The sequence below is a fragment of the Notechis scutatus genome, chromosome 2 (genome assembly GCF_049901735.1).
Source record: "Notechis scutatus isolate UNSWTSFEM ecotype Mainland chromosome 2, rNotScu1.2, whole genome shotgun sequence".
In the NCBI taxonomy this organism is placed as follows: Eukaryota; Metazoa; Chordata; class Lepidosauria; order Squamata; family Elapidae; genus Notechis; species Notechis scutatus.
In genome coordinates this window covers 203,494,209-203,505,248 of record NC_142010.1, presented here as the reverse complement: position 1 = coordinate 203,505,248, position 11,040 = coordinate 203,494,209, and the positions used below count along the sequence as shown (strand labels likewise).

At 36.5% G+C, this 11,040-nt stretch overlaps 1 long non-coding RNA gene across 1 annotated transcript in view; it reads left to right on the top strand.

Annotated features, from left to right (window-relative positions):
• Positions 1 to 4,894: 4,894 nt before the first annotated feature.
• The window catches only part of LOC148132479 (uncharacterized), a 144,293-nt gene continuing 138,147 nt past the window's right edge, over positions 4,895 to 11,040 (top strand). Inside the window, exon 1 of the long non-coding RNA XR_015748056.1 lies at positions 4,895 to 5,050. This is a non-coding gene — a long non-coding RNA (uncharacterized LOC148132479). The remainder of the gene's footprint in view (positions 5,051 to 11,040) is intronic.

The window sequence follows — 11,040 nt, the reverse complement described above, 5'->3', positions numbered from 1 at the left end:
ACCAGGCTAGAATTCAGAAGCCTGTAAGTTCTAGACCCACCTTAAGGATGAAAGCCAACTGGGTGACTTTGGGCCAGTCAGTTTCTCTCTTTCAGCCCAACCCACCTCACAGAGTTGTTGTTGTTGTGGAGAAAATAGGAGGAGGAAGGAGTTTTAAATAGGTCCCCCACCTTGAGTTATTTATAAAAATAATAAAGGCAGGAAAAAATATCTAATAAATATAAACAAACCCTTTTAGATACTTGAAGAGTATTGCTTTCTTAAGCATTTCTCAAACAATTCTAACCACTTCCAAATTCTTTATTCAGTTTGGAAAAAGAACTCTATGACTTAAGAACTGATTGACAGCTAGCCAAGTATAGGAGCTCTGATTGTGATCTGACTGATTGTACACATCTGTATTTTGCTGCTTATACAATGATGTTATACAATTTCATCTACCTGGCACACTTGTACTTGTATATATTGCTAGCACTGCAACCAAGGAAGAAAAATCTTCCAAACAGAAACACTCATCCAGCAATGTGGAAAAAAATATTGTTTTGCTCTGGATTTTTTTTCTCTAAAGGTATGGCTTGTACCTGAAATTTATCAGGAAAATGGAGCAAATTACCAGAAATCAACAATAATCTTGGTCTAGGATGAAGTTAAGAAAGTGAGACTTTAAGCCACAAGAATTGCTAACCAAGAAGGATCTACTCTGTGTAACATCATCCACCTCTGACCAAAAACACTACTTTGCAAGAAACCAGGTGCACCAAAGTGTAAATTTGCTACTGTTAGTTAAGAAAAGTGGATTATAATAAAAGGGCAGCTAACAATACAAGCAAAATAAATCATAAAACTCAAAACACAAAATCCAAGCAGGACCAATATAAAACAACAAATCCTAAAGAATTGATCAGAAGATTCAGATTCAGATTCATAGAGCAAGAGACACTGTAAAACAAAAACAGGACAGGTATTGGCTAAGCCTAGGAGGAAATTTGACTTCAATCCAAATTTAAAAATGCTAAAAATTGACCAACAGCCTAAAAAAAAAAAAAGATTTAGGCTTGATGACCCAGGAGATATTCTTCTAAATTAAGACCATGGGAGAGAAAGTCCAGATTCAAGCAGATGACTTCTGAGCTTCATTTGCTAGTCAATGAAGTCTTACAACACCAACACAGCACTCTGTGATTTCTGTAATCGCTCTGGTATCAATTTTATGGGCTGAAATAAATAACTGGGAGACAGTTGGTATCTTCCTCTCTTGCTGCCTTGACCTTTATTGCTCCCAACAAATTAGGATCGAGTTTTGACACGCAAGGAGGCTTTCATCTTTGCTCACTGAAGCAATGGCCAGAGAAATTTTACTGTACTCTGACACAGAAGCATCAGCAAGCTGATCATGTACAACTGCATTACAGCACTCATTTTAACATGAGCAACTGATCAAGGTTGTGGCTCTGCTTTGAGAGTAACGTAGAGCTGGGTCTTTGTGAAGGGCTGACACATAGTTCAGCTGTGCCTATGGAAGTTGGCACTTCAAAGCAAAGGAGCCCTGGTTCATTTCAAACACATCTGGAATTAATGCATTTCTTTTCCCAGGCACATTCTATTCTTTCATGTCACACCTGCTGTACAAAAATGGAAATACCAATTACTCCTGCTCCCTTCTGCAAGTACCCAGGTAATGGATAAGAAAGTTGATGTAATTTTTTTTTTAAAAAAAGTTATTGGTTTAAAATAATTTGCAAGTATACAAGGTGCACATCATTTCAGGCATATATCACATTATCTTTTGTGAGCCCTATAAACCTGAAATTATGTATTTCAAATAACATGCTTTCAGCATTTTAAATATTAGTAATTCAAATGCTGCTTTTATCTGAAAGGAAGACTCCTTCCCATCCCCAAATAATTTAACTTTAAAATGGAAGAATTGCCTTAAGGGCCTAAGGTGAGATTGTTTTTTGTTCATCTTTATTTTATGGTAGAGGTAAGTGTAATTTTAAATTCAGTGGTGTTTTTTTTTTTTAAGTACTGTTGTTTTTCAGTTTTCATCCTGAAATCTGTACGGATCAAAAAGAAAGTGCTGTCAGAGATCAAACAAGTCAAAAGATAAATTCATCATGATTGGTCAATTGCAACCACCACTTTCACTTTACTTATTTAATCTGATTTAGAAATGATTCTCCCACAGGTGCTGTGTCAACTAAAAAACAATATTTCTTTGGTCTTTTGAGTTGCCAGAAGAGACTTATGATTTGAATGGGGGCGCAGGTTGGAGTCCTGACATGCTGTGCATGAGAGATGTTATGACAAAAAGGTTTGTTCAACTCTGTTTAAAAAAAAACAGCGTATACTTTTACAAAATATAATAAATATTTAATATAAATATTTTTCAAAGTAATTTGCATAATTTTCTCTTTTTTCTTATCGAAGTAACTTCATCTCCCATCCTTCCCAGGTCTTGCTATGCTGACTCAACATAGGATATAGGGGGAAGGGATGAGCAAAGAATGCCTGGATTGTACCCCAAAATTATATATTCCCAACAGTATCATCCAAGGTGGGAAGGTCATCCATTGGGTCATAATGAGATGGAATGGAGGCGGATAATCTCTTTAGTGACAACTGCAAAAGTTCATTTCATACTGCGTAAGAGAATGCAACAATAAGCCTCATGGATAGAATATATAAAATTATTAATGTTATAGTGACAGATGATAGTGCCATAGCACCCTACAGTAAAGATGCTTGCCTCCCACTTGGAAGGTTGAGAGTTCCATCCTAGGCAGCAGATATTTCTCTATCAGGGCGCAAAGAGAAAATATCTGCTGTGAACTCTGCATAGGTGTCAGGAAGGGCATCCAGGCTGGTAAATGGTCAGCTGCATTTAGTTGTCCCAACTCTACCCTGAAACAAGGGATTAAAAGATCATTTTAAAAAAATAGTGATATGATAGCCCCTTAGATTGGAAGGCACTTAATATGCTACCGAGAAAAATTTGAGGATTTTTCAGAATGCTAATATAGTTTTTAACATGGCTAGATTAAAACTTTGGGAATATCTAGTTGCAGATGTTGCCCTGCAGGAAAAGAAATCTGTAAAGACAGAATTAAATCGGGAATATGGAATGTAAGGAACATAAACATTAGAAAATTCAGCAAAAGAAAGGCAAAATGAATTGACTCCTATATTGACATCTTAGACATTAGAGAATTTAGATAGTTTGAACTGGACACTTTCTGTTGGAAAAATCTTAAGGTTTTCTACTTAGGACATGAAAAACAAAGAAGGAACAGCATTCCATAGTTAGAAAAGGTATAGTAAGAACTTTGCTACAGTGCAATCAGTCACCAAATAATATTTAGAACTGAAGATACTTGTGGTTGGATAGCTCAGAATCATTCAGGTAAGTATATAATACTCATCCAATAATACTCTATGGATGCAAAAGTTGGATTTTGAAGAAGTAGCACAAAAAGTATTTATGTTTTTGAACTTTGATGTCAAGAGAACATTAGCACGAATAGCAAAGAAAACAAACAAATGGATCATCAGACAAATCAATCAGGCTCAAAGTATCATATTTTGGTCATTTGTTAGAAGGCCTAGATCTCTGGAAAAGTTTATAATCTATGGAGAGATGGAAGGAAGGAGAAAAAAGGACAATAATTAGCAAGGGGAATAAACTTAATTACAGCAATGAGAGGTGCACCTGAAATATCTTCCTGGAGAAAATGTGATTGCTAAAAGATAACACCAACTGGACAGTATATAATCAATCAATCAATTAATCAAGGTCATTCTTGTTCAAAGGGGTTTTGAATGTTATTTCAAGTTTAGCATAACTTTTTTCACAAATTCTATTTTATGAACATCAACATTCCTAAGTATGTGAACAGGTACTCGTCATACGTCATAAACATTTGTTTTAGAATGACTAACATTTTAAAAAATTGTGGCAAAATATTAATGAAATGCAGAGAATAGAGGTAAGTTGAATATCAGTCATCCACATTTTTAAAAGAGGTATAGTAACATTCCTTCTTAAAGGAGCCCAAATCAAAAATAAAACATCAGCCATTACAAAAAGAAGATGATACATTCTAAGAATTAATTTCAAATAGCTTCTTGATAGAAAGTGAAAATAGTGAGTCTTTTTTTTTCTCTTGGTGTTATCTCTGCAGCTAAATGCTTGCAGTTATCCTTTCATTCATGTGGAAAATAGTTCTTAGGAAGTTACTGGATAGATCCACTCCAGCGGCGATAAATGAATAGAGATTGTCCAGAAAGATTAGTCAGTATTTTGCTCTCAAGCTTCAGCTGGCTAGGGAAGGATTTGGCTTGATATGAAATTTGGTTTGTCAGATTCAGTCATCTGAGAGTTATAGAATTAAATGTTCTTATGATGTAGCAAGACAAGAACCTTTATTTTTGCCTTTCTCGTGAAGTTAGAGAAAGCTTTCAGTTCTACTCACTAGTTAGGGTTTATCTTCTTCAGTCCTTCTTTTCAAATGTAGTGCTTTTCAAAAGCTGGGACTTGATCAAAATGATGTCACAATGCAAACTCCATCCCGGCATACTTGCACGAATATGACAACTGCAGGTGAAGATTATGCCACAAGGTGGTTTTTAAAAAAATGTCATCTTCTTCTCATAGATGACCTAGACATCACCCTTTATTTCTGTTGTTTCTGAGCCTTTTCCTTCCATAGTGGAATACGGTTGTTAATTTATACATGGATTTTCTTGTTCTTCAGCATCATAGTTCCAATAAACATTCTTTCTATTTTGAGAATAAGAATGGGATAACATTTAGAAAAATGAACTGTCAGAAATAGAGATGATACGAATGTGAAATGCTCATATGACTTTTAAGCATGCTGATACCGAGGTTTCCGGTTTTATGCGGCTTCTGTGGCAGCAGGAATTCGCAACTGTCCGCGATTCCTGCTGCGCTTGCCGCCAAGGTGCCCCCGATCCAAATGGGTCAGGGGGATATGGCTGCCCTGTAGAGGCAGCCAATGAGAGAGGGGAGCCGGACAGGGGGTTGGAGGTGTCGCAGACCCCCTCCTCGTCCGGAAAAAACCCTTTTTCCTGAGGTGGTGGAGCGGCAGTCAGTAATGGCCGCCATGAAGAAGCCGGCAGCCGGGTAAGATTGTGCTGGAGGAAGCAGGAAAAGTGAAAGTGCTGTCTGAGCCAGGTCAATCAACAACTTTTAAACACCCTGGAAACTGAATTGTTTGAACTGCTAGAAGATACATTGTATCCCTAAGAAGATCGGAAAGCGGCGGAGAAAGCTGTCAAGGGGGAAAAAACCTTTCTTTTCTTAACTCTCCCACCCCATAGAAACAGCAGATGAAGATTTGGAAAATTTATCTGAGCACTCAAATAACTTAAGAAATCGAAAAACCCTTATTGGAGGTATGGATTTCTGAATACTTAAAAGAAAATTGTTGTTGTAAGTGGGAAGGGAGAGGGAAAAAAAAATTGGACCAGAAGTTGAACAAGGAGGAGATTGCCTAGAACTTTAAAGAAAGATATATTGTAATTGGATCTCTTTGATTAAACAGTAACCCCAGAAAGAGAAATAGAAGAAAGAACTTTGGTAACTTTGGAATTCTTTGCAATTATTTTTGATTAAAAATACTTGGGTGGTTGTTTTGGAAAAAGTTTTTTCTCTTCACGATGGCATCGCTTGTGGATGAACTAAAAATTGAATATCAAAAATATAAAAAAGAAAAACGAGATGGAAAAGATACTTTGGGCACTCTATTTCAATTTTTAGAAATGGCGGTATGCACATATGAAAAGTTGACTACGCAGCAGGACGACCGGGACAAAGAAGAAGAAGAAGCCATCTTTGATGAACAATGGGTTCTTTTTGGGGAGGAGGAGAAAGAGGAAAAGAAAAGGGATTTTAAGGTTTGAAAAAACAACCAAAAAAGAGAAAAAGGAGATGAAAGGTGGATACAAGGTTAGAAAACAACAGAAAGGGAATAAGAAAAGGGAGGAGAAGAGACAAAGGGGTAAAAAGGGCAAGGAGAAGAATAAGCAAGAGAGAAAGGAGGGGATGAGAAGCCTTAATGGTGGGAAGCAAGACTTAAAGAAACAAAGCTTATTTAGAGACAATGGGTAATTCTAATTGAAAAAGGGATTCTGGAAGGTACATAAGATTGTGTTTTTATATGTGTATTTAGAGTAAAATGCTTAAGATATAAATGAGTATTAATATATATGATTAGCTTCTTAATGATATGGATAGTGGTTATATATGATTTTATTTAGTTATTGTTATGTTTGTACTCCTTTCATAAAATTTATTGTGTAACTTTAGAATGTACTAAACAGAATCCCAATATAAATTAAGTGTTATATTAAGTAACTTTAAGCTAGGGGAATGAGTCAAAGGCGTCACTCCAATCAGTGTACAGGAAAAGTATATTAAAAGAGAAAAGATGAATGGATAGATGGAAACAGAACAGACAAAGAATGATAAGTATTATGAACTGAATTGAGATAAGATAAATAAAACAAAATTAAGAAAGATAAAAGAGGGAAGAAGCTATATAGAAAGTTGAAAATGGTAATAAGATATGGAATGATATATAAAGTAAATATGATTTTTGAACTTTTGTCTGTGCGAAGAGTTTTTAGCCCGGGATCAAACAGCCTTCAGAAAAGATGTTTTAGGTTTTGTTTTTTTTATGTTTTATGTTTTGTATGTTTGGGTATTGTTTATGAAAGGCAATAAAACTTTAATTAGCAAGAAATATAATTTGGATAACAGAATGAAAAGGAGAAGCTGGGATAAGATACAAAGTTGAATAGATAACGTAAATATCAATATTACAATCTGGAACTATTTTGTACGTTCTATTGGTTTTCTTGGAAAGGATTTTTTATGTTATAATGCCTTGATTGTTTGTGTATTGTTTTTGTAAAACTAAAAATTTGTTGGGAAAAAAAAGCATGCTGATACCAACCATTAACTAGATGCTAACACTTAAGATAAAACATTTAAAATAAAAATACATTTTAAAAAAAAAACCCAGCCTATTAAGTAGATGAAGCCAAAATATTTAATTGTTTACCAAATATTTATGAAACACCTCACCAGCCGGAGGTACTTTATTTCAATATTTTATGTGTGATGGCATTTAATAATTGTGATCCTGATTAATAATTGACAAGCGATGGTACTGAATATCTGAAAGCCGACAAGCGCTGGTGTTTTATAGACCCCATTTGATATTTAGCACGTGGCAGCTGACAGATTATGGAATTTATCATTTGATTCTTCCAAAATTCAAGAAGTGTCAATACATTTTTCAATTTAGCATGAAAATATTACATTCAAAATGTAAGGGCAAAATTAGAAAAAGAAATTGGTTACAATTCAATCCAGACAGACACCTAAACCAGTAAATCCAATGCACCTGGAAGAACTATTGTATAATGAAAGGCATATACATCATACTAGGTGCAGGGGGTGAACACCCCCCCCAAAGTAATAGAACAATAACAAAATGGAAAATGATATTGATTTACTCCCCCCTTCTTCTTTTTTTCAGCCTTTTGTATGGCATGGAGGCAAAGGAAGAAAAGCTACTGAAAAATCTGGAAAAAGAATTCCAGAAGGATGCCACACTAAAATACAAAAGGGATTTCCTTCCTTCCTTCCTTCCTTCCTTCCTTCCTTCCTTCCTTCCTTCCTTCCTTCCTTCCTTCCTTCCTTCCTTCCTTCCTTCCTTTCCTTCCATCCATCCATCCATCCATCCATCCATCCATCTTCCTTGTTTCATTCCTCTCTTCCTCCTTCCCTCCTCTCCTTTTTCCTTCTTTCCTCCCTCCTTCCCTCCTTTCTTTCCCTTTTACTTTCACTGTGCCCTGCATGTTATTGTACCACTTGCACACACTTACATTCACGCTTCCTTGGTGACCCAGGTGCTCTGGTCATTCCAGCCAGACCAATCATTTACAGCCATTTACTTAATACCACGGAATGTTTGACCATTTTAGAGGTTAGACTTTTTTTAGAGGTAAGGGTATCCTTGCAAAGGAAGGGGGGAGTTAAAAAAAAAAAAAATGAATAGATTAGAACAGAAAATGAGGCCCAAACGCTGCTAACAGAATTTTTAATTGAAAATTACATCCTCTCTTGCATGAGAGGAGATGTCATCTGTTGCTCTGTTTCAAAGACAAATTATTTTGGGATGGTCCAATATAAAGGGATTTTTTTAAAAAAAGGAATCTTCCAGCTTGCCACACCTAGCTGCACATTCCTGTAAGGCCAGTATACCTTCTTCCTGCTTACTGAAAGAGACAATGGGAGGATTATGTTGTGTAGATAATTTGTCAGGAACCCAATAAAGGTTGCTAAAGACCATTCCCCCCATTCATTTTGCAGGCATCATTAGACAGGGAAACCTTGGGTTAAGACCAAAGCAAAAGCTGTTTAACTTTTTTGTTTGTTTCTTAAAGGTTTTGCAGACCACACACAGCAGAGGCATTTTATGGAGGCATTATAGTTCAGGCTGTTAAAGAAATCAGTACGCTGGTGATAACGTGTATATTCGTTCAGCGTAAATGGCTAAGTTAAGGGAGGGGAAAAAAAAACATGCAATGAATCATGGTCACAAGGCCAGACTTGCTTTGATTAACTACACTGGTATAATGAAATCCAACAGAGCAATCACTGAAACATTTAGCTCCAAATGTAAATCTTCTTGAACTCAGGGAGGGCTGCTGGTGGAAAGCATGTCAGGCAAGGAGAGGTCGCATATAAAAAAGGCATATTTCACATAATGAAAGCAGAGGCAACTTTAAAGCAGAGGGAATGCATAAACGTTGGGCAAGTTGGGTGACATTTGGCATGTCTGAAAAAGAAAAAGAAAAAAAAAACCACCCAACAACAATGTTATTTTAAAACTGTCAATCAAGATAATCCAACATATTTTTAATCTAAAGGTCAATAGAAGCACATTCTACAGCGGTTACAGAAGTTACGCCAAACATGAAAGCCATCTTTGAGGAGATGGTTTGCAGCATTAACATATCAACACACTGTTTCTTGCAGAATTAATCTCCGTATCACAACCGAAGAGCACATTTTGTTATTATTAAAATTGTACCATTATGGTAACATTCTCGTTTCAGCAAAAGGTCTAGTACAGAATATGCCACGTTGCAAGCAGGCTGCATGGAGGAAGAATGACCTACATTTCAACAGAGATGTAGGAGTTATTTGAGTAGCTCTGTCTCACTAAATCAAGGAGCTACTTTTGCTTCAAATCCTGGGCAGGGATGGTTTCTTGAAATAGCTACTATTGTAAATATGAATGTTTTTCCCATGGGGAAGTGGAGCAGACCTGCTGTTCACTTTAAACATGTGTTGCAGAGAGTCTCATTCAAAACAATTGCCGTTAGTATTGGAAATAGGCTATTACGGTAAGGTTTCCCTCCCCTCTTCTCCCATGCACTGTTATTTTTATGACAAGAAAAATGGATTTTTAAAGCAATAAAATTAATTACAATTAGATTGTGTCTAATGAAGAATGAATGAATTTAATTTGGGGTAATTGATCTCAGAAATGTTTGAGCAAATCATGAGGACACAAATAGAAACAAATGAACTTTTAGTCATGGGCTTTAGAATTCATGTGGTGAATTTTTATATCTAATGAGACACATAATGCATTGGGAGAAATAAGCTTCGACCAGGATTGTGAATCAAATATGCTACCTCTTACAGTCAGGCATCCATGGGGAGGCTTAAAAAGATAAGAAGAGGGACACAACTTTATGGCGGAAGCTCTGCCCCTTAACATGCTTTGCACGCATATAAAAAGGGGTGGGGTTTCGACCACAGCCAAACCTGCTAACGCAATCCTAAGTTGCATTAACAGATGGATACAATCAAGATCAAGTGAGGTACTAATACCACTCTATAAAGCCTTAGTAAGACCACACCTAGAGTACTGCATCCAGTTTTGATCACCACATTATAAAAAAGATGTTGAGACTCTAGAAAAAGTACAGAGAAGAGCAACCAGGATGATTAGGGGACTGGAGACTAAAACATATGAAGAACGGTTATAGGAACTGGGCTTGGCTAGTCTAGTGAAGAGAAGGACCAGGGGAGACATGATAGCAGTGTTCCAATATTTGAGGGGCTGCCACAGAGAGGAAGGCGTCAGACTATTTTCTAAAGCACCTATAGGCCAGACAAGAAATAATGGATGGAAACTGAACAAGGAGAGATTTAACCTGGAAATAAGGAGAAACTTTCTGACAGTGAGAACAATCAACCAATGGAACAGCTTGCCCTCAGAAATTGTGGGCACGCCATCACTTGAGACCTTCAAGAAGAGATTGGACTGCCATTTGTCAGAAATGGTATAGGGTCTCCTGCTTGGTCAGGGTGTTCGACTAGATGACCTATAAGGTCCCCTCCAACTCTGATTATCTGTTATCTGTTATCTGCCATCTTGAATTTTTGACCCTGTTTCAAATAAAATTTGTGCATTGCTGCAACGTAATTGCATCAACTTTTCAACTAAAACCAACTTATATAGCAGTATCATTTGATTTTTTACACTAGTTTTGTCTCATACACAGATCGCCTAATTAATGTTTTTTTTCTGGGGGTAATCAGCCCAGATGACCAGCTGTTCCAAACTCTGGACACCTTAAAGGTTATGAAGCAGTTGCTGTGAGTTGTAAACCATGATGACAATGATTGTAGGCTTAAACATTAAGTGTCAGCTTACATCAACCTGATGTCCAAGGCAATTCATCTATTGGCACAGCTCTAATAGCAAACATATTTTTGATTAGTTGTGAACTCCATCCTGTGACAAGACCAGAAATCATCCTGTGTTTCTGAGCACATTGGATTGATTTAGAAATATTTTCAAAGTCTATCTGGAAGTGGATCTGTAATTAATATATCAACTGGTGATCTCATATTTAAGATACCCTTTTAACGATGGATTCCAGACAATCTTGAAACAGAATCTGGTGAACAATGCACTATGAACAACA